Source organism: Gopherus evgoodei, chromosome 18 (genome assembly GCF_007399415.2).
Source record: "Gopherus evgoodei ecotype Sinaloan lineage chromosome 18, rGopEvg1_v1.p, whole genome shotgun sequence".
In the NCBI taxonomy this organism is placed as follows: Eukaryota; Metazoa; Chordata; order Testudines; family Testudinidae; genus Gopherus; species Gopherus evgoodei.
The window spans coordinates 12673562-12697628 of NC_044339.1; the positions used below are offsets into that span (position 1 = coordinate 12673562).

Here is a 24067-nt window from a genome sequence, read left to right on the forward strand (position 1 = left end):
CCATCACCAATGCCAAATTCCTGCATGCATGGCAGCTGTTCATCAGCTTTTAAGGAAGCCCAGGTTAGAATGGCAGGCACTGTACACAAGATATATTTTAAAACCCTTTAGTATGCACGGAGCTCCGAGAGAGGGTGAGAAGACTTTTCTCAGAACAATTTCACTTGCTATTGATATCTTCCAACAAGAATGAATTGGTTTTTGCGTTTTACATATGCTGCTTACTTGTCGCATCTCAATCTGCTTAGACGACGAAGAAGCTTCTAAACCAGTTTCACTTTCAGGTTATCATGCACCAGCACCAGTAGCCCAGGGTTTGCAGTGCTAGCCCTGTAGGGGAACGCATGCTGAAGTACAGAGACAAAGCCTCATTTTCACTTATTTTAAAAGTTAAGTAAATATTTCTAGCAGAATACACTTTTATAGAGCAAAAGTACCTTAATTTTGGGCTTCACCTGCCTAACAGGGGCCCTTCTGTAGCCTGGCCCAAAAGGCAGGGAGTAGAGCTGTTGCAGAGCTGCTTTCCTTGGTTGTGTCCCTTGCAGTCAATCAGTCCCCCTGCAAACAAGACTAACTTCATGAAGTAAACCTAACAGAAATCTAGGCCTGAGTTTTGCAGGGTTGTGTGTGAAGGGATACAAAACCTCAGCCTAAGGTGGCAAAGGAGTCCAAATCAAGGGAAGTCAATTGTTAAATCATTATATAGTCAGAGGTGAACGGGCCACAGGGGATGGATCACTTGGTGATTACCTGTTCTGTTCATTCCCTCTGGGGCACCTGACATTGGCCGCTGTCACTAGACAGGATACTGGGCTAGATGGACCTTTGGTCTGATCCAGTATGGTCATTCTTATATTCTAACAGTTCAGCCCTGAGATGTGCAAGGCATTGCACAATAAAGGCTAGCAAACCTAATACCCACTCTCCCACTTTGGTCAGTGCTCTCGATGTCTTTCTAACCCACTCCTTGAGCTCCACGCTTGGTAATTAAACTAATATTAGGGCTTGGCAGAATTTTTTTTTTAAATATAAAATTTTGATGGATAATGTTTATTTTTAAGTTCTACTTTTATCAAGGAAAGTTTTCACAGTTGCAGGAAGTTACGGAGTCATGCTTCTCAAGAAGCATTTTGCTTACTTTGCCCACTTGTGAATGTTAATTATCGATGGACTTTTTTCATTCGTTTGCGTGTCGGTGGAACCGACGTTCACTGACAGAAATCTAATCCTGCCAAGCCTTGTCATATTGTATTTGTCTGAGCCAGACGGCAAACATTTCAGCACAGGCACTGAACATGATGGCCTGGTCTACATGTACAAGTTTTACTGATATAACGATTTCGGTTATGGGGAATTTGTTTTAAAGCAAATATTTATTCTGGTAAAAGCCCTAGGATGGATCCAGTTATAACAGTATAAAGATCAAACTTATAAGTATAGCTTCTTCTACCTCCTGAGCCAGAAGGAGTTATACCAGTATAAGCACTTACACTGGTATAACTGCTAGAGCTGTCCGAATAGCGGATTTTTCAGTTTCCAGACAATTCCAGATAACAGGAGGGGGAAATTGTTTGTGTCAAAACTAAAAACATTTTTTTCAACCCAAAACAAATTGTTGTTTTGACACGACTTTGTGTAAGCGTTTAGATGTTTCCTTTAAGTCCAAGTTAATTTCCAATCGTTGACTTGTTTAAATGAAATGTTTTTATTTTGTATTTTCTGACCAAAACAGTTCAGCAGAAATGGCAGCTTGTGAAATGTTTTGGTGTTACCAAATCTGCATTTTTCTCCAAAAAAGGTGTGTCAGAAAGTGTTACCCTGCTCCAACGACTTCATCTGCACTAGTGGTTTTGTTGCCCCATAGCAAAGCTTTCTAGTTAATCAAGGCCCTTGATTCAATGCCATTTAAAATTCAGGTTTTTATAGTAAAGGACATAGTTTAGCCCCTACGGTCCATTTAGGGTAGAGTTCTTAGTTTCCTCTAATGTGATAGGTATTGGTAATACGATTGTCATACTACAGTAACCTACTACAGCTGCCTATGGTAAGGGTGAGAGAAAAGCATACCGAACTATTGCCACTGCACAAGTTTGAACAGATGCCAGCATCCAAATCATGCCCAATAGGTATTCAGGAAGATGAGAGGCCTCTTTAAATTGAAAAAACACCCTAACATCCAGCAAGTAAAATAGTTGTTACTTTACAAGAAAATATTCACAGCCTTGTACAGACACAGGCAGATTCACACAGAACCTGTAGCCAGTTTACTGATTATTTATAATCGCATCAACTTTATTTTGCTTGGGGGAAGAGTTAGTTTCATGCATGATTTTCTCTATATATGAAAATTTGTTTTTTCAACCAGTCAACCATGCACAGACCATAAAACAATCAGGAATACACAGAGCAAATGAAAAATGGCTTCTCTACGTTTTTATATTGGGCTTATGAATGAAATGTGTGCTTGGGTGGACAGTCAGTACAATGCCTGGATGTTTCCAAACAAACAAGAATAATGAAATTATTCAGAAACAAACCTGAGCTTTTCCTTGCACCTTTAGGATACCATTCTCTAATTAAAACACTAAGAAACTGAACTTGTGTGCCTATAACCCACTTTCCTATCTTTTTCCCCTCAGTTTTTAAAATAACCTGCATGGACTTCAGTGTCCCTTCCACATAACTTCCTATTAGAAATAATTCACTTCTAATTCCTAAAATGTTTGTCTCACACCCTGGCATTTTCACATACACCTCCATGAACAAGGTAGTTGTCCATATTATCGGTGTGAAAGTTACAAGCAGCCAAGTCTCCAGATATTGGACAATGGCAGAACTGTTCCAGCCAACATACTTAAAGCTTCCTCGTGTTACACAACAAGCATTTGATGCCATTAGATTTTATGAGCCTAACAGAGGAAGAAAACCCATTAGTTGCAGGGTGGGTGGGGGGGATCAGAGTCACTTCTAAGCTCTGAAGGGATCCTGAGTTCTAAGAAGATAGATCATACATAAGAGGTTGCCTTAGATGCTATCCCTCTGGGAATAATGTGTTTTTAAGAAGCAAGGGGTGTCAGCCAGGAGTGCCCAGCCTGAAGGCACTGCTACTGATCTGTCAGAATCACAATGACTGAATGAAGAAAAGGAGGAAGAACAAACCTTAAGGATAACGACAGCTCAACCATCCTCTGAAATCAGCGGCTTCTTTTAGATGAAGGGAAACGTGGAGTGGTCCAAGCTTTCTAATTAGAGGAGTAACAGTAACTCAGATGTTGAGTTTTGCAGTCTAGTTTAGGACTTCCGATTTTTCTTCCGCTGGCTAATGGCTGGGGATTTAAAGTTCTGCTTTCCTCCCTTAAGATGAGTGTTGAACACCAGGAAGTGCAGGTCCAACAGAGCAGGTTAGATCCATGCAGACACCAAGCAAGTTTGCTGACACCTGAAGCCACACTCCCACCAGCTGACATTCTTCTCCCATCTCCCTTTCTAGTACAGGCTATCAAGGGCTGACACAGTGCAGTGGTTCTTCAGAGGTTGAAACTCAATGCATTTGTGACCCAAGCAACATATGAGCCAGGATGCCAGGAATTAAAAGCTACGTCAGGATTTATATGTTCTGTTTGTCGGTGTCTTGCTGGAGGCATCAATCCCAGCTTCCTTTCAAAGGAAGTTTATTGTTAAGGCTTGCACTGAGTCAGAAGGTTTCAAGTATTAAAAGAAACATGTTTCAGTCTTCAAGACGGCTATTTTGCAGCTTAATAATGAGGCTGCCGCAGAAACTCACGAAGCCATGCTGATGACTCATGATCCACAGGGAAGGGGAGGGCTAGAAGGCAGGTGACATCCAAGAAAGCCTTTACCTCAAATGTCATTGCTTATCTCGATATTAGGAACGCATCCAAAAAAATTCCTTCCCACTCCTGACTTGCAATGAGCCAGCGTCCAGAAATGAGGGTGGAAAGGCTTCCGGCACGCACCAGCAGTTCCAGGCAACATGCTGCAGCCACAGTGCCCAGTTGCTGCATTTTCAGGGTGTTGTCAGGATTGATTCATTCCCTCCGCCCCCAGTCAAAATGAGTCCCCACATCATGAGAAGTCTCCCACCAAGACCAGGCCATGTTGCTTCCTGCATAAGCCAGAAAGCAGCACCATGCAAATCAACGCCATATGAATGTCAGTCCTCACAACAGCCCAGCTCAGCAGATTTCTCCTTCTGCAAAGACAGGCTGACACATTGAGGGACCTGCTCAAGGCCACACAGCAAATCAGTGGTACAGCTGAGATTAGCCTACAATTCCTCCTGGCTCCCAGCCCTGTCCTCAATCCACTAAACTACACTCCTTGGGGCAGGCTACTGCTGCTAGAATGCTACAAGCATCAGGTGGCTCAGAGAACCCTGGACCTAAAGCCGGATCTCAGGCACAGCAACATGCTGTGAATGTGATGGTCGCTGGAGAATGAGTGAGCATGCTTCTCGTGCATCCGTTGGCCATTTTAGCAGCATCCCTGGCCTCACTCCACATACAGCCGTTCTCCCTCCAACCAAACTCCTCTTATGAGCACATGCTCCCCTTCCAAATCAACAGCACACAAGAAACCAGTCTGCAGGCAACCTGATGGCGCAGGGGATGGATGAGGAGTTATTCAGCATTTCACCTGTAAGTCATGGCTTTATACATAGATCGTTAGGGACAGAGTTGTTACTGTGCTGTAGCTATTCAGTGAGTTGGGGGGCAGGGGCCTCAGCCCAGCATACACCTCTAACACCAGTTAGGCTTGTTCAAGAGAGGTCAAGGACATCAAAGTAGCCTTTGACCCCTAGAAAAGATCATTCCAGGTCAGGACTGCAGAAGTTCATGTTACTGCAGAAGATTGCATCATCAATTGAGCCCCTTTCAGCAGCATTAAAAAAACACAGATTTAACCCCCCTAATTTTCCACTTACTAGAACCACTCCTAGCCCAGATCATACATCTATGAAACAGCACTGGAAGCTGAACTTGCATCTCTTCACCACTAGGGCACTCCTGAAGAGTTCAGGCTGGCGCCAGCCTCAACAACCCTCATTTGTTAACTGCAGTAGGATTTTCCTTGGGACTGCACCAGAGCTGCATTAAAATTTTAGTATCCAAGACTGCAGAATTGCTACGACTAGAGTGGGAGAAGCTAATTAGAGTGCCACTACTATGGAGACTGCCACCATGTAAACCTGTCCCAATACAGAATAACGGCAACAGGCATTTCATCAGAGACAGGAAAGCCTTAAGTTTAAAGGGAGGTTAAGCCTGTGCACTGGTCAGACCAAAAACGATCACGTCCAGAAGTGCCACCAACTCCCTGTATCTCTCTTTAGGCAAGTCTCAGTTTCCCTCTATTCCAGTCAACTAAGCTGGACAACTAGGTGCAACTTAGGATCATCTTGATAGTGAACTTCTAAACTCCTTTGTATGCTAGGCAGACAAACTCTTTGCTCTGCACAGCCCTACACTGGCCAGGAACAGTATACGAGACACACAACACTGGAGCCATCAGTCATCCACTGGCATGTAGTTGGCAGGAGGAATTTGCTCTTAGATCTGGTCTACACTGAAGTTAAGTTGATAGAGCTATGTCAGTCCAGGGGTAAAACACACCCCCCTCCCCTACAAATGCCAGAGCTATCCAGACTTAAACCCCAGGGCCCAGAATTCTTCTGTCAACTTAGCTGCCTTCACTCAGGGAGGGGGTGTTCCTACACAGCCTGGAAAACCCCCTTCCACTGGCACAGGCTGTGTCTACATTACTGCGCCTCAGCAGTGCAGACATACCTGGATTTACCTTGCATCACCTCTGCCAGTAAAAATTATATAAGTGCATAATTGTATGTTAGCAAAGCAATATTATAAACGATTTTGGCACACGTGTACTATGCAGTGTAAACATACTAGATAAGACCGTGGGAAAACTTCCATCCTACTCAGCATGGATAATTAGTTTACTAGACCAAGCTACTTCTAAACACAGAAATGGAAGCCGGGACCTCCTGGCATTCTAATCCTGGCTGTGCCAACAGCCCCCCAATGCTCCAGGCACCTCAGTTAAGTCTGGAAACACACAAGTTTTAACATCTGATGGATAGTTGCCTACCTCATAGGACTGTGTCAAGCGGTTTGCACAGAATCAGGATGGATACAAATCAATGGATTTAAAAAAAAACAAAACCAAACACTAATTTTTTTTATTTAAATCAGATTTTTTGATAAAATGCTTTTGAGGAAAAAACTTCTCAAGATAGTTTTAATTAAGATACATTATAGTTCAAACGGAATAGGGATTATAAATTCTAATTCTATAGTACGAGACAATATATTCATGTAATGTTTGTGAAAAGGTTGGTAAATGAGTTCCAATAGTTCATGGATTAGGAACCCTATCTTATGAGCTTCTGTACAGATGATTTAGGTTAATCTTTCTATCTACCCAATGGGACTCAGAGCTCAGTCTAGAAGATACCATCAGAGATGCTTAGTTTTGCAGTTCTCAAACTCTGGATTTGTGTCTCCAGAGATAACATGCTTGTTAACAGCAAAAATGTTAAATAAATAAGTAAATATATAGAGGTGAGAAATAACAGACCTCAACCCTATTGTCCCTCTGCAAATTTTGTGTCAAAGTCAATCCCCTACCTCTCTCTAAAAGTGCAAAGTTTCAAAAAGTTCAATGAATAGAAGATTGGTGGGGGTGGAATAGATCTGGACAAGGAGAAGTCTGGAGATAAATGTGAGAAGGGAGGGATAAACAGTAGAAACAAAAGTGAAACTGTTTGAGCAGCGTATTCCAGAAGGCTTGAGGTCATTCTGCGTGTAGCCTTGGTTGATTTGAGATCTACCATACCATTCTCTCACTAGAAGGGAAAACTTATGGCCTGCTGCCATTATAGAAGAGACCCAGTTGGGGAATATTTTAAATGAAGTTCCTCTACCTGTGAAGAATATGCATGAAGGTTATAACAACCAACAAGAATGCACTTTTATGTAGAAATCCATGATTAAATCGAGTCTTCCTGACTAGTGATTTAAATCAATTTGATTTCATTCAGATCCACCCTGTACAGAACGCAGGCACACACAAGCTAACTATTCAACACTATTGCTGCACCTGTCAGTCAAGGATCGAAGTCATTTACAAACACGTTGTCACAACCCATCCTGTGAAGCAGATGCATCAACCCCTTTTTACAAACAGGGAAACAGAGGCAGAGATTAAGGGACATTCCCACGGTCACACACCATGGCAGAGACATTCCCAGGAAAAGGAATCAGACATCCTGGTTCCTAGTCACACGCGCATAACACTGAAAAAATTAAGTAATTCCGTGGGTAGGTTTCCTCCTTTACATATCAGATGCAAAGCCACGTGTAGTGCAAAGCTGCATTCTTTGGATGCTAGTCATCATTTCAGACACCCTAGAGCTCTCCTCTCCTGCCTCTGCAGCTAGGCTGTGAAAAAACAGAGCCACCTCAGTTACTGAGGGACAGCACCACTTCCAGAACCCCTGGTCAGCACAGCAAGAGGCCTGCAGGCAAGGGGAGAGTTCAGACAAACATGCTGTGTCACAGTTCAGGGCAACTGCACCTGTGTTTCCCTATCTATGGCCCAGCAAAGGAACCTGCTCTAGGTGCCTGGGTCCACAGCCCTCACCTTTCTTGTCTCCCCTCCCACCCTCAACTGGTCTATTTCCAGGCTGCACAGTTCCCTACTTACATTGTGAATCCCCAGCAGTTCTGACTGTGCAGCAAGCCTGCTTGGCTTTCCTCCCTCTGAGGCTATAAACAGCATAATTGTCCACAGTTACCACACAGCCCTTTCTAAGCGTTATTCTTCATGTACCAGCATTCGACAAGACATATTAACAATAAAAACCTACCTGCAAGCTAATAGCTTACCAGAGATCACCCCTGACTCCAGCAGGGGATCTGGGAGGTGAATGGTTCTTTAAAACACCAAACCCTTCTGAGGTCATAAGCACAGAACCGCCTTGGCTCAGAACAAGAGTCACTCTTATCCAGTCTGAGCCTCTGATCTTGTCTGCACATAAGGAGTGATCAGCAGACAATGGGTTTCTCCTCAGGGAGCAGTTCCAGAGATAAGAAGTTACCTTCCCTGGCTCCCAAGTACTTCAAGCAAAGTGGGATACCTAGGGTCTGTCTAGCCCATTGTTTCCCCAGAGTCCTTTGAAGCTCCTAACACTTCCCAAGGGTTTACACTGGTCACGTCTCCTAGAGAGGTTGCTCACAATCCTACAACAAATACAGACATTTGCATTTTCAATACGAATTCCTAAGACACTTAAACTTAATTCAATAAGGTTTGTTCATGATATTGCAAGGTGTGTCTCACAGGCAGAAGGTTGGTCAGACCAGGCTGAAATCTGCTTGGTTGAAAGGCTGACCTGATGAACTATTTGAGCTGGCTATATGGCTACACACTTAAGTTCCATCTATTTGAAACTGTTGGACAAGCCAGAACTAGGGAAGGTAGGTTTAAAGCTAACCGGACTCAAGCAAAATGATGAAGTGTTTGGAAGAGCAAATTGCTGCCATATGCTTAAAGCTGAGGAGGAGTCAAGCAGCATTATTGTGACTAAGCAAGAGCTGGACGCTGGGAAAGAATGTGCATGTCATGAGTCAGTAGAGCACTCTGAATAGCATCCCCCTCTTTTGCGGGAGTGGGGGTGTCAGAGACAGGAAGAACGGTCTTGCACTTAAGGTAGGGGATGGGGACTGGGCCTGGAGAGATCTGGGTTGAATTCCCAACTCTGCCACAAACTTCCTGTGTGAAGTCAGGCAAGTCACTTATTAAGACTTAGTTTCCCATCTGTAAAACAACTTCCCAACCCCTCATATTTCTGAGGCAAGGAGGGGCCATGCAGATAGCCCCCTGACTGTTGTACTCTCCCTCCCACACAGAATGGCTACACAGCATTTCTACCTATTAGGAACAACAGCTTATTTTTAAAAACTTGCTCTAAACAGGACAGAGCTGATTTGCAGCCCATTTTAGCACTCTTCACCCCCTCACAACCATGTCCAAGGTTCAGCAGAGAGCAAACAACTGCTTGTCCAACATGTGCCAGAGTCCTCATGAATGGGATAATATACAGACTCACCGCATTTTGGTGGAGTTCCTTCTGCTGGCAGCTAGCTTGTCCTCGGTTTAACAGGCAAGTTCCTGTGTGTACACACTCTTCAGTTTAGGGGTGGCTTATTTCAGCTTAAATAGATTCCTAACTGATTTAACCTAAGCCAAACTAAGTGTGTCCACACAAGGATTTCCAAAAGATTTAAGTGAAACCAGAGAAGCATTCTTGTTAAAACAAAGTTCCAGTGATAAGACTGAGCAATATATAGAGAGAAGGGATCACACCTATCACCGCTTTTACTGCGGTGGTAAATGGCTCCCTGACCCTGGCAGCCTCCCACCAACCAGGCTATTTACAGCCCATGAGTGCTAAGTGAGCTGCTGAAGGCAACAGTGTCCATTAAGGAGAGAAGACATTGATACCAGCGTTGGCTATTGCTGCTGAACCCGATAAAGGTTAACAAAATCCCAGAAGAACAGAGAACTGTCAGAGAATCACAGAAACACAAGCACCACTCAGGCCCTGGCTTACACACACACACACACACACACACACACACACACACACACACACACACCAAAGACACATGAAATTCAACCATCTCTCTCCATTCAGTTTCAGATTCCAGAGAGTTATTGTTGCAAAATGCTATTACCCCTATTCAGTTATCAGCCAGCACCCACAAGGACGTTCCTTCCCCAGCACAGTTTGCTGGGGCTTTGCTTCTAACAAAGACATCAAGCTATAAATTTTTCAGTGGCTCTAACCCTGTGCCCCCCCACCGACTACTATTTCAAATGAAGATCTAGGCAAAACAAACCAAAAGGATGCAAGAAGCCCTGGTCGAGGAAGCTCTTTGTGGGGGGAAGTGGGAATAATCGATCCATCAGGATAACTTGAAACTGGTAAATGAGTATGGCTCTTTCCATTAGCCTATAAATAAATGATTGCTAAGTAATCAAGCAGCTGTAACCTTGTCTGAAAGTCACACGTGACCAGCTCTGCTGGAAATAACTTCCTAAATCTTTAAGATCTTTGTAGAAGGAGAAGGGACTTATTCTCACTATTTTGTTGCCTGGTGGCTAGAAAGAGGAATGGTCAGTTTTTATCGTAGTATCCAGAGAACACAAGGACTGTTCATCAAAATGAAGTAAGGAAGTGGGTTCCAGGAACCCTGTGTCAATCAGAATTATCCATGGCTTTGTCGACTCTTGTACTACTTTAACTATATTGGTACAGTTAAAGCAGTACCCCAGCATGGGCACAGTTACAACAACATAAAGGTGATTTATTCCAGTTAAGTTTACTCCCCCTTCTTGTGCCAGAATAAGTTACACCAATACAAGGCAGTTTTATACCAATATAGCTGTGCCCATACTAGGAGTTGTACAGGTACAACTATTTTGGTCAAATGAAGGTCACACCACTAACCAAAATAGTTACGCTGGGAAAACTGAGTTTAGACCAGATCTTCACTTCTGCCCATCCCTCCCAGTAAAAGAGAAGCCCTCTGTCGTAAAGGATGCTTTAAATATAGGAGAACCTTCTTTCCTTCTCATCGTGCCCCTCACATCCAGGAAAACCCTCTGGGCAGTTTCAGCACTTCAGAACCCACGCATCAAGGAGGCTACAAGCCCCTAAGTTAATACAATCCCACCTCTGCATCCAGATCTTTTGCGAGGCAGTTATCGAAATTCCCATTTTTATTACCATCACACACACAGGACAACTGTATAACACATCTCAACCCCCACTTACAGCTCCACCACCAGAGTTATTTAAGAAGATGTACCAAGGACAGCACCTATTGCCTTGAGCCTCCAGTGCCTCTTTCACATGGGCAAAGAACCTGGAAGCCTATCTGATCCTCATTCAGCTGAGAAAACTGTTTGTACTGTGACCACGTGGCACAAAGCAGCCTCCTTCCAGCCAAGAAAGGAGAGTTCACAATGCAGTTATATAGGGACAAAGCAAGACACACCAATTTGGCAGGGGTAGGAGAGGGAGATCCTCCCAGGCCTATGCACTTAACCAGTAGTGAGGAGATGCAGAGCTCACCAGGGCCTTAATTAGCTCTGAGCTCTTCCCTCTCTTCATTTAGATTTGAAGAATGGCACCCAAGTATACAGCGCAGTAACAGATAGGGCCATGTCAGAGGAATGTGACATGTGACCCAAAACCTCCATTAGGCATATAATAGCCAAATCCAGATGTTCCAGTTTCCTTCCTTGTATTTCACACAGTGTGAAAGCTTCCCAGCGTTTAATTCCCCTAAACTTGCCTTACTGCACATGCTATCTGCTGGATGGTCTTGTGATCTGATACCACGTGGCTATGCAGGACTTGCTGCTTTACCCTACCTTGGCTTTAAAAGCCACTAAGATCGGACTCTGACAGAAGGGAGGGAGGCACTGGAGCAAGTTCTAACAGTGACTCAAGTTTTGCTTTCGGCCTTACAAGCACAGATTTGTTTGAGCATAGAAAAGAAACGTGCCGGGCTACATTCATGCATCTCTCCCCGGTAGGGTGACCAGATGTCCCGATTTTATAGGGCTAGTCCTGATATTTGCGGCTGTATCTTATAAAGGCACCTATTACCCCCACGCCCTGTCCCAATTTTTCATACTTGCTGCCTGGTCGCCTTACTCCCCGGTCATTGAAATGTGTTGGTTAACTTATGAGGAGGAGGGGGGGGCTATTAAAATGGCCATTCATTTACACTAGTGTAAGATGTGCTTTAGAGAGCAAAGCGAGTTAGTCCCTACAAAAATAGAGAGTAAGTTCCAAACAGAGGGGCAGCATGAAGAGGCTAAGCTGAAAACAAGCCACGGAACCTGAGGGTGTCTTCACTGCAAAAAAGCAAAAGAGTTTTCACATCAAGGTAGCTTGATGGAAGGCAGGAGGAGGGAGATTAAGTAGGGTTGACCTCAATTTGCCATAGTCGAGGTAACTACTTGTGCCTTGTCTCCATTTGGGATTTTACATTTTTATTTTGCATCAGGGTAGCCAACAAAGTCACACTCACCCTTTCTGCAGTGAAAGCACAGCCTAAGAGGAAGGTATTAGCAGGAGGAAGTTCAAGCAGAGATTGTGCAGGGCCCCGAAAGTGAAGGACAGGAGCTCAAATCTGATGTGGTAAGGGGCCGGAAGCCAGTGCAGCAGATTGTTCAGTATTCTGAGCCTGAAACATCTGTATTGAGTCTGGCCGTGCGCCCACCCTGACTTTGTTACAAAGAGTTTTTGCTTTCAGCGATGGTATTTTGTGCCCATCTTGGTGTGGTTTGTACAATTATTTGTAAACTGAGAAAGTCAATAATGCCAAACTTGCACATTTCAAAGTGAGCCCAGGGATCCTGGCTACTAGGCTCCATCCCCTAATTGCACACTGGAACTAGGTGTTCTGCTGTTTTGACACAACTGCACACTAAAAAAAAGTTTGTGGTCTTAAATATCCCATTACTTAAGTTCTCATCCAGCCTCAGCGGTGGAGTTTTTTTTCCCCAACCCCAAGTGTCAAGACTTCCTGTTCTATTTTTAACAGTTTTCTATTACGATTAATTCAATGACACACCATAATTTGTCCCTAAGAGACATCCTTCTACACACAAAAGTCTCCTTCAATCAAGCAGCTGCCAAGATCTCCAGCAAGCCACTCAGCTCAGTTAGGCAGGTCTCACTAATACAAAAAACGTATTAGCTACTTACTTTGGAAGAGTATTCCCATATTCTTCTCCCCACCTTCTCCCCAGTGAAAGACATGGTTTGATAGAGCAATGCTTCCTGTGGCATTAGTGGAAGGGGCCAGTAGGCTTTAAGATAATTACAATCACTGGGCAAAAGATTGCCCTGGGTTGGTTTCCACTCCTGTTCTAAGGCTCTCAAACTGTCTCCAGACTTCGGACTGCATCTCAACGAAAACAGAGTCTCTTGGACAGACCCAAGCAATAGCATGTGTCACTCCCCTGTTTGCCTATGTGCAACAGCATAACATGTTTGTGGTAACTCAGCAATTGCTTACATGGAAGAGCAACCTTAGGGAAGTAGTTTGCTGTCTGACACAATTTAGTAGCTGGAAGTGAGTCAGCACACGTTGACATGAGCCAACTCTGAAGACCAGCAGCAAGAACTCCGCAGACCACGGTTTGGAAGCCTCCGTTCTCAGACACTTATTCACTTTTTATATCCCATGAGCATTACCCTTGATTGAACAACCTCTTCAGGAGCTCATCATACAGCTGGCGTCTAATTAGTGCCCTGCCCCAGCACTCTACAGGAGCCATTAGCGAGAGAGATTAAATAACTCTCCCATTATTAGACTGCTCACGTGAAGAGCAGGGCTGCCCACTGGACAGGTCTCCATCTTAGGTGATGTCTATGTCAGGGAAATTTGCACCAAATCATTGCAAACTTCTCCTGTAGTTATTACACTGCTGTGACTTACCCCTTTGAACACCAAGTGTAAATTGCACAGGTGCAGCATCTACATTAGGGCTTTGCACTGGCATAGCTGTACTAAAAGAACCTTGCTGATGCACGCCCATTGGCACTGATCTCCCTCGTCTAACCAAGCCCCCGAGGACTGGGAGCAACTTGCTCATCTCCTCCCCACCCTTGTCCCATTCTCAGGTGTGAGTAGTTGAGCCCTGCTTCCAAGGGAGAGACAAATAGGCTGGTTTAGAGTTCCAAGTCAGAACCTGCTTCCATTCTTACTAACTTCCAGCTACTTGTGGAGTAAGTGCTGCTGGTGCAGGATGAGCGCAGGTAAGCACCGAGTACTCCAACCGCTCACCATATCAGCCAACCTCATGAACCTAGACAGATATGCAATACCTTCCCCTCCCTGCCACCACACACAGAGGAAGAAGCTGTTGCTACCCTCTTTGTTGCAAATGCAGCGACCGTGAATGAACAGCATCACATCAGCTGAAGAATCAGCTGCATCTTCAGCTACATTTACAAGACAAGCAAGACCTCCAGGGCAAGCAGCCCACATCTTTGCACGGGGCAGGGGACAATGGGAACCCTGTCCTCAGCAGCCATGCTTCATTTCACTTTCAAAAACCCATGGAAAAGTGTGACAAGAAGTACAATACGCTGCAGTGTTAAACCAGAGATCAGATAAAAGAAATGGAGACAAAACTGTGAGTCTTGAAAGTTAAAAAGACTGTCAGTCATAATTACATCAAGTTGAATGCATGATTGACAGGATTTTTTCCTCAACACTTCTGGGGGAAATGTTGAACAATTCTACTCCCCTCTTCCCTCCCCTATGAACTATGAATCAAACGCTAATACAAATAAAGGTACCCTCAGGGTCCCCTATAAATACCACTGAACTATGAAAATAAAATAAATAAAAACTTACTGGATTAAATGCAAGACTCCTTGAACCTGAAAATTACTCAGTTTATGCAGTGTTAGCCCCACAGCATGCAGCAGCTTACGTACAAATCCACAGGACTAGGAATTCCAGTGTACTAACTGGCTCAACTACAAATCAAATGCCTTCATCAGTTCGCAACCAGCCCATTTTAAAGTGCATCATTTATAGCTTACTGGGGGGAGGGACTGAATATTAAACCAACTCCTTTTCTGTCCAGGATCCATGTGAAGCCACCTGACTCCACAGGAGGACAATACAGCATCACAGCAAATTAGTTCCTGGAAAATCAGACCACAGCTTAGACACATCCAACATATGGGATCCAAAACACACACAAACTCCCAATCACATTACAATGGACTTCAGTGATCTTTGAAGAAACAGAGACAATTCACTAAGCTGCACCAGCACAATCTCCCTCCAGGGGAATACTCTGCTGTGAAACAGTTATCATTCCTATTGCCTCTGCAATACAAAAAAAGATTAATGGGCAGAAGGAGGGAGGAATAAATTACACCTTAATATAGCAATCATCTTAGTTCTTGATAAAGCCAGGACAGCCAAGACACGGACGGAGCAGTTCGGTGCATTTAGCATTTAAAGGTCATCCTATCAAGGGGGAAAAGAGTCTTGCATGTATCAACATTTAAGTCCCTCTTGAAGGTGCCATTTACTTTTAGATTACTTTGTAAGTAGTAGAACGGCTCCATCTTATTCTCAATGCATTTCATATCAACTGGCTCTGCTCACAGGGCTATCCCTCCCCCACTCCTACCATTGTCATCCACCATCTCATTCTACAGTCCCATATACTCAGATCCCCCCTTGTAGTGAATGGGAATTCTGCACATGGACTGCTCAGAGGATCAGGCCTTCAACTTGCAGGGTATAAATTAGAGAGACTAGGTGGGTGAGGCAATCTCCTTCTTTTGGTTAAAGAGACAAGCTTTCTAGCTCTAAAGAGCTCTTCTTCAGGTCTGCTCTTTCCACAACAGAAGTTAATCCAACAAAAGGTATTCCCTCTCTCTCAGTTGTTTCTTTCATAGCCTGGGACCAACATGGTTACAGCAATGCTGCAAATCTATAAATTAAAGCAGTATTTCTCTCTTACAGAGCCTGCAGGTCACATTCTAAATGGATGAGGCAAAACAAAAAAGGTAAAAATATTATATATATATTTTTTAAATCAACTCTTGCCCTCCTCTATCTGTCTCTGTCCTGTATCGCTGAGAGGAGTAAAAAGCTCCATTCCCCCTCAGGAAGGTTGATTGTTGCCATTTTTACAATCACGTAGGGCTTGTCTATACTTGTAAGTTAGGGTTTCAAGTGTAGACAACTACACCAGAAACAGTAGTGGGAAACCTCTTCCACAATTCTCCCATGGATCCAGCCCTGTCTACAGAGGGGCTTAGGTCAGTATAATTATGTCTCTCAGTGGCGTGGATTTTTCACACCCCTGAGACACAAGCTGTGCCAATGCAAGTTCCCAGTGTAGACCAGCCTAAGTCTGGCCCAAAAAGATGCTTTAGGCAGGACAGAAGATAGACCATTTACAATGAACACCAGGTTTAGGTGCAGCTCATGACATGTCAGGCTGTTCATTAGCCATTGGCTCAGTCAGGAAGCCACAAATGCCAAACGAACTAGGAAACCCTCGATGAAGAACTCTGTGAAAGCTCAAACACTTGTCTCTTTCACCCACCGAAGTTGGCCCAATATTACCTCACCCACCTGGTATCTCAAATTAACTGCATTTCATCTTTACTTGTCAAGAGTATTTTGTCATGGAAATGACAGACACCAGCTATTTAAAACTAGGCTGAAGTCATCTTATACTACCACGATGACCATGTTGTAAAAATAACCATGTTCATTAGACTTGCAGGGTGTGCTCCCAAGACCATTCAGAGCAGCACTGTAAGGCACACACTTTACAAACAAACTTATCTCCTTAGTTAGTTTAACTCTCTGAATCGACCCACCTTATCCGTGTTTGCCTTTTAAATTCACACACGGCTACAGCAGATGACCTCTGGCCATTAAACATTTCCTTGCATCCCAATCACTTGGGTTGTCTGATAAAGGAAATAAAGCATTTGCCCAGGTCCCCGGCTGACAGCTCTGTGACAACTGGCACTTGCGATTGGCCCAGCTAATCTTAATTTATTTTCACATGAAAAAGACACCGCCAGTCACTTCTGCCCTAGGGTGAAGATACTATAACACAGCAATTCAGATACAACAGCCCCTATTAGCTACACAAACTAGGGCATAAAGCATGGAGGAATCAGAGTTGTGTATTGTTTGGTTTTCGGGTGGTTTGTTTGTTTGAAGATTTGCATTGAGCTAGTTCAGTTACTAGAAGAAAAAAAGTTCTTTGCCATGAACTTGAGGGCGGGGGAAATCCTCATCCCAAGTAAAGTTTTCAACAGCCAGTGTTTGCACAGCGGCTGCATCTTAAGGAGGTGGGGGGGAAGGAATGAAATACTGACTGTTGGCCAGAAGAGGAGATTGAGCAGGAAAGTGAATTTACCCTCTCAGCACAAGCTCCAGCAGGTGAGAGCTCCCTCAAAGCGGGATGTTTTGGGGGAGGGAGGGGCCGGCACACAGGCGAGGTACTTGTCTGTACCCCTAGTGTGGGCCGCTACATAGGAAACCGAAGCCGCAGAAGGTGGGAAGGGAGGACCAGTCCCTAGCCAAGTTTCCATTAACCCCTTCGGGCCGGAACACGAACCGCTTCGGAGCCGACCGGCTCGACCCCGCCTATCCCGGGCTGCTAAGGGTTTCCCGAGATGGGCACGGGATGCCCACCTTACTCCCCCCCTCCCGCGGGACTCCCCATCCCGCCCCCCCCGCAGCTTCAGGGGAGGCCCCTGCCCCAGCAGCCGCCTGGCTGCACCCGGGGCACCCACCAGCCGCCCTGCAGAGCAGCCTGTGGCTCGTCCCAGGGCCCGCCCGGAGCCGGGCGCCGCCGGCACCCGCCTGCACCCCGGGACGCGGGAGAGGGCACGGCCGCCACCCCCCAAGCCCCAGCGCCGCTTCTTACCATGCAAACCCTCCTGCCCGAGCAGCGCTGCTTCCTATCGCCCCGGGACGCGGCACCGGAGCATGGCAGCGGCCGAGGCCAGGCTCTCCCCGCTCCGCGCTCCTCCGGGGAGGGGGGGCAGGTTTCTTCGGGGCTCCCCGTCCGCGTCCTCCCCAGGCCGGGCCGCTGGGATGCCGGGGGGCGAGGGGAAAACCAGCCCCACCCCTTGCACGCAAGCCCGGCTCCTCCTGCCACCGCCTTGCTGGCCCCCCTGCAAACCCCGGCAGCGCGTGACTCCCCCCCGGACAATTTCAGGGCTGGAGCCAGGCTCCTCCTGGGCGCCAGACGCGAAGAGCTCCGGCCGGCCGGATCACATGGGCCAAATAGCTCCCAGCTGCCGCTTGGCACCTCCCCGCTCCCAGCCCCTCCTCTCGGCGGGGAGGGGGGACCCGCGGGCGAGCTTGGGAGCAGGAAAAGCCCTCTGCACAAGGCCCGCTTTGCTGCTTCTGCCCTTTGCAGCAGAACTGGGTGTCCGGAGGTGAGAAAAGCCCCCAGCTAAAGAGATCAGGAAAAACTTTCTCACTCTCAGGCTCTGGAACAGGCCTCCAAGGGGCTGTGGAATCCCCTTCCTTGGGTGGTTTTCAGAACAGGTTGGACCAGCCACTGTCAGGGGTGGTCTAAGGCTAGGTTTCCTTGGTCCTGCCTCAATGCAGGGGGCTGGATGGTTTTCTCAAGGTCTTTTCCTCCAGCCCCACGTTCCTATGCTTCTGTGAGGCGGGGGTAGAATCAGGGGCTAGGAGGTGATGTAAATCCAGATTATTACTGGATTGGGGTGGTGTGTAAAAGGCCATTGTGCCAGGCACCCTACTAACAGATCCGATGAGTTTCCAACCCAAAGCACTAGATCAGTGTTTCTCAGACTTGTATTGGTGACACAGCAAACCTCTGAGTGTGACCCCCCTCATACATTATAACACTTTTTTTGTATTTTACACCATTATAAATGCTGGAGGCAAAGCGGTGTTTGGGAGTGGAGGCTGACAGCTCGCGACCTGCCATGTAATAACCTCGCAACCCCCCGAGGGGTCACAACCCCCAGTTTGAGAACCCCGGCACTAGATCCTGTAAATACTTATGCACGGTGCTTAACTACACTACCCTGACTAGTTTCACTGATTTCTTTAGGACACCTCTGGTAGCAAAAGTTGAGCACATGCAGAAATGTTTGCAGGATGGGGGCTGCAGTGCATACTGCCAGCCCCAAGCATTCACGGGCCACAAGTCAGGCCCCAAAAAATCAGGAAAATGGCTTAAAAATAATGAGATTTGAAAAATAATTATCAGTTCTTTTTATTGGCGTTCTCGTATTTGACCCTTTAGGTTACACTCAGGACACGTTTTCAAGCTTTTCACTCTAGCCATGAAAGCTAGAAGCTTACGTAAAAAAAAAAAAAAAAAGGCAGAGATTCACACCTACTCACATGATTCCAGGAGCTGGGACTTTGAGAAAAATACCAAATAGGATGAGAGTTGGCAACACTGCACGGTGAAAATTCTACTTGTCTAATTCCTTACCTATGTTACAGATAACACCTTAGGTTATTAATGCACAAAGCATTTTTATTATTATTATTTATACACTGTTTATTTTTATTTATTTGTGGACAAATAAAACCAATTCTGCTTTTGTTTGTGAACTGACTAGTAGTGGCAAACACTTTAGTGGAAGGTGTATTAAAAAACCAAAACAATTTAATTAAAAAATAAACCATGAAAACAATTCTATCAGTTTTAGGTTATCCAAAAAGGAAATTGTGGGTCTCCTTTTAAGAGGTGCATTTTTAGTATTCCCAGGCAAAAGGTCTGTTTGTAACCATATCACTTAGGACTGTGAACTTACAAGTTCTCATAAATTAGGCAAGCTTGAACTTGATCAGGATTGAACGGAGCACCTCCAACGGCCACCTAGGTGGTGCAGGAAGTGGTATGATGGAGGAATGATTCAGTAGATGGCACTCTGCCAGCCGACTCAGTATTGAACCGGTGCCCCATCCTGGTGCAGAAGGTGGTAGATTTTGAGCTGAGACATTCAAATCCAGTCCTGACCGCCTGTTGTCATTAAAGATCCCATGACACTTTTCCCAAGAAAAGTCTTGGCTAAATTGAAAGGGCCTAATTCTCATCTATGCTCAGGCACCTTTACACTGCAGAGCCTTTGTTTAACTAAGACTCATACTCAAGTTGTGTAACTGCGTTCTGCCTACCTAAATGCAGTTGAAGTTAGAAAACTTTCTCTCCTGAAACCTGTCTCCTGTTAGTGTTGCTGTGCTCTTTTTAGTGATGACTGGAGTTCAGAAACGAGTAAGGGGATTCCTTTCTATGCACATCATAGGCTTGTCTTTGCTGCAACAAAGGAGGGGGTTTTCACAGCAGGAGAACTAACATTAGCTATCCCACTATAAAATCCTAGCGGAGACAAATCACTATAGCTTTTACTTCAAGGTAACTAGGTGAGTTTAAAAGTATAGTACATTTACATGACATTAAGGTAGTTATTCTAGCTGTCTAGTAGCACCTGGAAATTTAAAGATAAAGCACAAAGTCCTTTAACACACTACATTGCAGGAGAGAGAAGGGAGAAACAAATGTTAAAAATATATAGGTAGGTGGCATTTTCAAAACCACTTTGTATTGACCTGACTCTCCCCCCATTTAAGTCAGTGGAAGTTTTCCATTCATTTCCATGGCAGCACTGAGCCGGTTTGAAAATCTCACATGCATACTTTTTCCCCTGTGTACTTTTTATTTGAACAGGCGGTGGGTCAAGACCTGCAGGTCCACACTCAGCTGAAGCCAGTGGGACTTTTGCCTGAAGAAGGAGTGAATAGGGAGTGCAGGATTTTGCCCTGTGTAATAGCTCCAAGTTCAACCAGGACTGCAGTGACAGCTCGCTGCGTAACTCCTTCTTTGTCTGGGCATCGATTCTTTGCAGCTGTTAAAAGTCTCTTATGTCTCTTGTCCTCCCCCACGTGCATAACACATCTCCATGCAGAAATTTCTGCTCAGAAAATCACGGCATGGATACTAACACTCAGTATTGTGGCTCTCTTTATTTGAGTATTTCAAAACACCAAACCCACTCTCAATCATTCTCATTTATACTGAGGCTTCTTTATGCCATTCTGGCAGGGTAGATGTCACTAAATTACACCTATGTTAAGGCTCTTTTAGACTATCAGAGAGATGTCAATGGGGTCTTAACGTAATGAGTATCTGACCCATGGAGGTTAACATAGGCTGAAATGGCCTTGTAACCCGGAAAGCTGTAGTTGTGTCACCCACGGGGCACTGTTTAATTTGTTATTGGAATGTTGTGCTTGTGAAAGATGTTGGATCAGGACTGAGGTCTTTGGTTGGCCCACAGAATAGGTACTGCAGGGGCAGCAGCAATGCACGTTTCCCTGCAAACCTGACCTGGAGGTCCCACAGGTGGCACTGCGCAGGTTTCTGTTGGACTCTCATGATGCTGCCACTGACAGTGTCTGCTACGAGCCTACCATCTCATTTCACATAAGCCACCAAACAGCCATCAAGAGGTTAAAACCTACTACTGACATGATCCACGGTCACACTGAGGACCTAGAGAGCAAATCCCCCTACCCATTGCTTGAGGTGTCAAGTTCCTATCTTACACAGAGCTTACAAAGAGCCAGTTGGATTTACTGATGCTTAACTGTAGGGTTTGGGAAAGTCCCTCTTTCACTGCATGTGCGTGGTGCCCCAGGGGAAGTCCGGCTGTGGCAACAGAGCGCTGCAGCACCACAGGGGGAACCATGCCCCTGTGGGAACTTAAAAGCTCTTGCATGGAGATTCCGAAGGAGCCTTTAGCTACTGCTCCCATGCTGCCTTGGGAACTATTGTGAGGTTTGCATCTCCTGCAGAGAAGGAGGCCAAGTCATTGGTGACTCCCAAAAATAAGAATTCTACAGGGAAGACACCACCCATCTGCCTGTGAACGCCATGGCTCAGTTAGCTGCTCTGCAGTGGAATAGGCAGGTCTCCCAGTATACGCACTGGGGATACCAGCTCCATGGAAGACTGGACAATGAAAGGGAAGTAATAAGGCTTTAACTGGAAGGGAAAAAAAAAAAGGTTAGACACTCACCATGAGAGCAGAGGGAAAAGGCACTAAGCATTTGTTAGAAGATTCTCTTAATCTGTATGATGGACACTACTAGTCCTTTTGCCTGCTGGAGAGAAGGAGGGGGGGGAAATCTCTACAGGAGCTGAAATTTAGTGTGGCTTCCTCTGTCAGCTGAGATGAGGGGATCCCGTTCAACTAAGCCACTTGCCAGGTGTGCAGCACAAAACATATCAAAATGGCAAGAAGGATGTGTTAGTTCTGGTCTCTTTCTCTTGTAGGATGAGGTCAAGACAGACCCACTAGAGAGGCCAACCTAGTACAAGTTCCAAGGAAAAAAAACGTTCTTGATGTCCTGGGCCAAATCCATCCCTGGGGTGTACCTTGGATAACTTCAGGAGTGTTAGAGTGGGGATGCATCTGGCCCGCAGAGTGTGCAGAGGTGGATTTCAGGATGCATGAGTGTCAAAATAGAGACAGCTAAGGAAATTATTCCACCCCACCTCTTCCTAACAGACACTGCTTCTTGGCTGAAATTTTAAAAAGTGACTAGGAATTTTGGGTGCTCAACTGGAAACACCTTAAAAGGACCTGGTTTCCAGAGGGTGGGCACTCAGCATTGTGTGCATATCAGGCCCCTTTAAGATGTCGAAAGTTGGACAGCCAAAATCACTAGTCACTTTTTTAAATGTAGGACCTTATCTGTAGAAGGCACTGTCATGCTTAGAGCAGGACAGGGAGTCAGCATGCCAGGATTGTCCACTGGTTTTCTGTGGGGCCTTGGACAATTCATGCCTTTGTCACTTGGTCCAGATCCTCAAAAGTGGCTCTTTAGGTGCCTAACCCCCAGTGGGTAGATATCCGCTTTATATCCACGGACCATGTTTGCGGCTTGGGGCTCAGATGCAGATTCAAATTTTGTATCCATGCAGGGCTCTACCAATGGGAGTTAGGCAGCTATATACCTTTGATGATCGGGGCCACTGATATTAGACTGTTGCAATGCATTCTACATGGGGCTAACCCTTACATCCATTCCAAAACTTAAATTGGTGCAATATGCACCCCCTCACTTACCTTGTGGCGAGCACATTATATCCCTGGTAAATAAAGAAGTATTTTTTTAAAGTGAGCGATTAAATGACCTGTCCAAGGTCATATACAGTCTGCACCAGAGTGCAAACTGAGCACAGGTCTCGGGGCCCAGTCTGACTCCTTAATGACCACAAAACCCTTCCCTCCTCAGGCTGAAAGAGTACTGCCCAGAATGACCAAAGGTAAAGCAGTTGGCACCAGCCTGGAAGGGAGAATGCTGCACCAGTTCACGTGCGAAATAGGACACTTTTCCATCAGGATTGTCTGAACCAGCAGGCAGAAAATAAGCCCCTACTCCGTGTGAGAACTTAGGTTTCTTTCCCATAATAATGTACCATGCTGTCTTCACGCTGACCCTTGTAAATGACGCTTTATTAATTATTACCTTCTTTCAAGACACCCTATTCTTAGTATCTGGCCTCTGAGCATGGATAGAGTGCAAGAGAACACAGCAGCCAGATGAGGCCTCTTATTCTGTAGACAATATAGGCTAAATTTTCCTCTGATTTACACTGGTGCAACCACACTGAGCTCAAGAGGGCTTCGCTGATGTGATTAGCAGGCTCTCTCACCCACGCCCATAGGGATGCAGGGGTCCTTCATTGATTCACCCTGTAACCAGGACTCAGAAGCCTGCTCAAAGCTGAAGGATAAATTCTGCTGACTCACAATGGCAGGTGCAGCTTGTTAACTTCAGCGATATAAGAAAGTTTGGGGGCAGCCGTCTAGTCATAGGTGGGTTAGGAGACAGAAACAAGGTGTTCTAGGATACTTGTTCTTTGAGTCCTGAGTAGAGTCATGCCCCACAAGGGGGTTGAGTTACATGTCTTGTATAGGCTTTATTTTCAGCAAGGTGGATAAGCCATGTTGTGCTACTGAGAAGAAAACCAAGTCCTGAGTCTTCAGCTATTAAATCAAAGACAACCCTATAGAGGGCTTTATCACTATCCCCTTGTGCCCTGTTATGCAAGTTTCCTTGTTTGGAGGGATTGTCTCACAACCTTGGACATCCTTTTGATGCAGTTCCTGGCATGTGAAGGTCTCCGGCTGTTTCTAACCAAAAGATACTCTTATCTCTGGATTAACGGCTGGGAATGCCCAGGGTGTTCTGTTCCAGGGGGTCTCAGTCAGACAGATATTAATGCACATGCAAGCTAAGCACCCTCGATCTGACCTGCTCTTTTTGCGTTCACTTGGCTGTGATTTGCAGATTGCTGGAGAATTGTTACGCATGGGGTGGTGATAGAAACGTTCAGCTCTAGCTTTTTCTTACAGATCAAGGAAGGGTAAAACTGCAGGGTA

General features: G+C 45.4%; 1 protein-coding gene across 1 annotated transcript in view; it reads right to left on the minus strand.

Moving 5' to 3' along the window:
- The window catches only part of SPSB1 (splA/ryanodine receptor domain and SOCS box containing 1), a 69127-nt gene extending 51243 nt beyond the window's left edge, over positions 1–17884 (minus strand). The window contains 1 exon segment of the mRNA XM_030537370.1: positions 17551–17884. The gene's annotated coding sequence lies outside the window, so the exon portion shown is untranslated.
- Positions 17885–24067: the final 6183 nt, after the last annotated feature.